The sequence below is a fragment of the Theropithecus gelada genome, chromosome X, assembly GCF_003255815.1.
Source record: "Theropithecus gelada isolate Dixy chromosome X, Tgel_1.0, whole genome shotgun sequence".
Taxonomy (NCBI): Eukaryota; Metazoa; Chordata; class Mammalia; order Primates; family Cercopithecidae; genus Theropithecus; species Theropithecus gelada.
In genome coordinates, this window is record NC_037689.1 from 141,185,134 (window position 1) to 141,189,123 (window position 3,990).

General features: G+C 36.4%; 1 pseudogene across 1 annotated transcript; it reads left to right on the forward strand.

Annotated features, from left to right (window-relative positions):
- The first annotated feature begins 2,228 nt into the window (after positions 1-2,228).
- LOC112615892 lies at positions 2,229-3,226 on the forward strand (annotated as a pseudogene). The gene has a single exon (XR_003117499.1). The product of XR_003117499.1 is annotated as a 40S ribosomal protein SA-like (transcript).
- Positions 3,227-3,990: the final 764 nt, after the last annotated feature.

Consider the following 3,990-nt stretch of genomic DNA (forward strand, 5'->3'; position numbering starts at 1 on the left):
TTTTCTGTATCCATTTATCTTTATTGAACATCTCGGTTGATTACATTTCCTGACTACTGGAAATAATGCCATAATAAAGACGAGAGCACAGATATCTCTTTGACATATGAATTTTATTTCCTTTTGATATACATCAAATAGTATAATTTCTGGATCATATGTTAGTTCCATTTTTTATTCTTTGAGGAACCTCCATACAGTTTCCAATTATGGCTGTACTTATGTATACCCCCACCAACAGTGTATGTGTTCTCCTTCACATCCTTGCCAGCATTTTTGATGTTTTATCTTCTTCTCAATAGCTATTCTAATGGGAGTAAGCTGATATTCTATTGTTGTTTTGATTGTAATTTCTCTGACAATTAGTGATATTGAACATTTTTTCATATACCTCTTAGCCACTTGTATGCTTTCTTTTGAGAAATTTCTAGTCAGGTATTTTGCACATTTAAAAATCAGATTATTTTATTTTTGCTATTGATTTGCTTGAGTTCCTAATATATTGTAGTAATTAACTTCATGTCAGGTGCATAGTTTTTGATGTTGTTTTGATTCTTGTCCCCACCCAAATCTCATATCAAATTGTAATCCCCATTATTGAAGGAGGGGCGTGGTGGAAGGTGATTGGATCATGGGATCAGATTTCCAACTTGCTGTTCTCATGATACTGAGTGAGTTCTCACGAGATCTGGTTGTTTAAAAGTGTGTAGCATCTCCTGTTTCACTGTCTTCCTCCTGCTTGGACCATGTAAGACATGCTTGCTTCCCCTTTGCCTACTGCCATGATTGAAAGTTTCCTGAGGTCTCCCCATTCATGCTTGCTAAATAGCCTGTGGAACCATGAGCCAATTAAACCTCTTTCCTTTGTAAATTACCAAATCTCAGATATTTCTTTATAGCGGTGTGAGAATGGGCTATTAACTATTACAGTTTTCAAATATTTATTCCATTATATAGTGTGTCTCTTTACCCTGTTGATTGTTTTATTATTGGTTTCTTTGCTGTGGATAAGCATTTTAGTTTGATATAATCCTATTTGTCTATTTTTGCTTTTGTTTTCTGTGCTTTTGAAGTCTTATCCAAAAAACCTTGTGTTTATTACAATGTCCTAAACTATTTTGTCCATGTGGTCTTCTAGTAATTTTATCATATGGGGTCTTACATATAAGCATTTGATCCATTTTTAGATCATTTTTTATATGGTGAGAGATACAAGGCTAGTTTCATTTTTCTGCAAGTTGATTTCCATTTTTCCCAACACCAGTTATTGAAGAAACTATCCTTTCACCAATGTGTGTTCTTGGATCCTTTGTTTAAAATCAGTTGACTCTAAGTCTATGGATTGATTTCGCTATTCTTTAATTTGTTTCATTAGGCAAGATGCATGTTTATATGCCACTACCATGCTGTGTTGTTTACAATAGCTTTGCAATATATTTTGAAGTCAGGTAGTGTGATGTCTCCAGCTTTGCTCTTTTTTGTTCAGTATTTCTTTGGCAATTCAGGGTCTTTATGGTTTAATATAAAATTTAAGTTTGTTTTTTCTGTTTCTGTGAAGAATATCATAAGCATTTTGACAGATTCCATTGAGTCTATGGATTACTTTGGTAATATTAATGTTTTAGCAATGTTAATTATTCACATCCATGAACACAGGATGTGTTTCCATTTATTTTTGTCCTTATAATTTATTTCATGAATATTTTATAGCACTAATTGCATAAATCTCCCCCTTTTGATTAAATTTATTCCTAATTTTATTTTATTTAGTTATTGTACATTGGATTGCTGTTCTTCAGATAGTTTGCTGCTTGAATATAGAAATATTATGATTTTTAATGTTGATTTTGCATCTTGAAACTTCAATGCATTTTTAAAATTCTAACAGTGTTTCTATGAAGTTTTTATTTTTTAAAAATACATCATGTTTCTGTAAACAGGAAAAATTTGACTTTCTTTTTTTCCAATTTGGATGCCTTTTATTTACTTCTCTTTCTTAATTGATCTGCCTAAGACTTACAGTACTAATTTGAGTAAAAGTGGTGAAAGTGAACATTCTTCTGTTATTTCAGATATTACAGGAATAACCGTCAACATTTTTCCATTTAGTATGTTATCTGTGGTTTTGCCATACATAGCTTTTATTGTGCTGAAACACATTCTTTCTATACTAAATTTGTTGAGAATTTTTATTATAAAAGGATGTCTCCCTTTCCGCGCTACCTACAGAGGGGTCCATACGGCGTTGTTCTGGATTCCCGTTGTAACTTAAAGGGAAATTTTCACAATGTCCGGAGCCCTTGATGTCCTGCAAATGAAGAAGGAGGATGTCCTTAAGTTCCTTGCAGCAGGAACCCACTTAGGTGGCACCAATCTTGACTTCCAGATTGAACAGTACATCTGTAAAAGGAAAAGTGATGGCATCTACATCATAAATCTGAAGAGGACCTGGGAGAAGCTTCTGCTGGCGGCTCGTGCCATTGTTGTCATTGAAAACCCTGCTGATGTCAGTGTTATATCTTCCAGGAATACTGGCCAGAGCGCCCTGCTGCCACTGGAGCCATTCCAATTGCTGGCCGCTTCACTCCTGAAACCTTCACTAACCAGATCCAGGCAGCCTTCCAGGAGCCACGGCTTCTTGTGTTTACTGACCCCAGGGCTGACCACCAGCCTCTCACAGAGGCATCTTATGTTAACCTACCTACCATTGCTCTGTGTAACACAGATTCTCCTCTGTGCTATGTGGACATTGCCATCCCATGCAACAACAAGGGAGCTCTCTCAGTGGGTTTGATGTGGTGGATGCTGGCTCGGGAAGTTCTGCGCATGCGTGGCACCATTTCCCGTGAACACCAGTGGGAGGTCATGCCTGATCTCTACTTCTACAGAGATCCTGAAGAGATTGAAAAAGAAGAGCAGGCTGCTGCTGAAAAGGCAGTGACCAAGGAGGAATTTCAGGGTGAATGGACTGCTCCAACTCCTGAGTTCACTGCTACTCAGCCTGAGGTTGCAGACTGGTCTGAAGGTGTGCAGGTGCCCTCTGTGCCTATTCAGCAGTTCCCTACTGAAAACTGGAGTGCTCAGCCTGCCAGGGAAGACTGGTCTGCAGCTCCCACTGCTCAGGCCACTGAATGGGTAGGAGCAACCACTGAATGGTCTTAAGCTGTTCTTGCATGGGTTCTTAAGCAACATGGAAAAATGGTTGATTGAAAATAAACATCAGTTTAAAAAACAAAAAGGATGTCTTTTTTTTTTTTCCAAACACTTCTGCATTTATTGAAGTGGTCACATACTTTTGTCTTTCATTCTTTTAATGTGGTTTATTATATTTATTCATTTGTATACATTGTACCATCCTTGCAACCCTTGGATGAATGTCACTTGATCATCATGAATAACCTTTTTAGTGTAATGTTGAATTTGGTTTGCTAGTGCTTTTTGAGGATTTTTGCATCTATGTTCATCAGAGATATTACCCTACACTCCCGTTTTCTTTTAGTGCTTTGTCCTTGTCTGGTTTTGGTATTAGGGTAATGCTGGCCCCATAGAATGAGTTTGAAAGAATTCCATCCTGTCCAGCTGGCCCCATAGAATGAGCTTGGGTGAATTCCATTCTGTACAATTTTTTTGAAATAGTTTGAAAAGAATGAATAATAATTTTTATTTAAATATATAGGAAAAATCAGCAGTGATGCCATTAGGTACTGGGTTTTTCTTTTATGGAAAACGTTTTATCACTGATTCAATCTTGTTAGGGTTTTCTATTTCTTCATTATTCAAATGTGGTAGGTTGTTTGTTTCCAAGAACTTATCTGTTTCTTCTAGGCTTTCCGTTTTCTTGGTATATCTTTGTTCAAAATCGTCTCTAATGATTCTTAATATTTCTGTGGTAGCAGTTGTAATATCAGCTTTTTCATCTCTGGCTTTATTTGGTTCCTTTTTTAAATTTTAGCTAGTCTAGCTAAAAGTTTGTCAATTGTGTTTACCTTT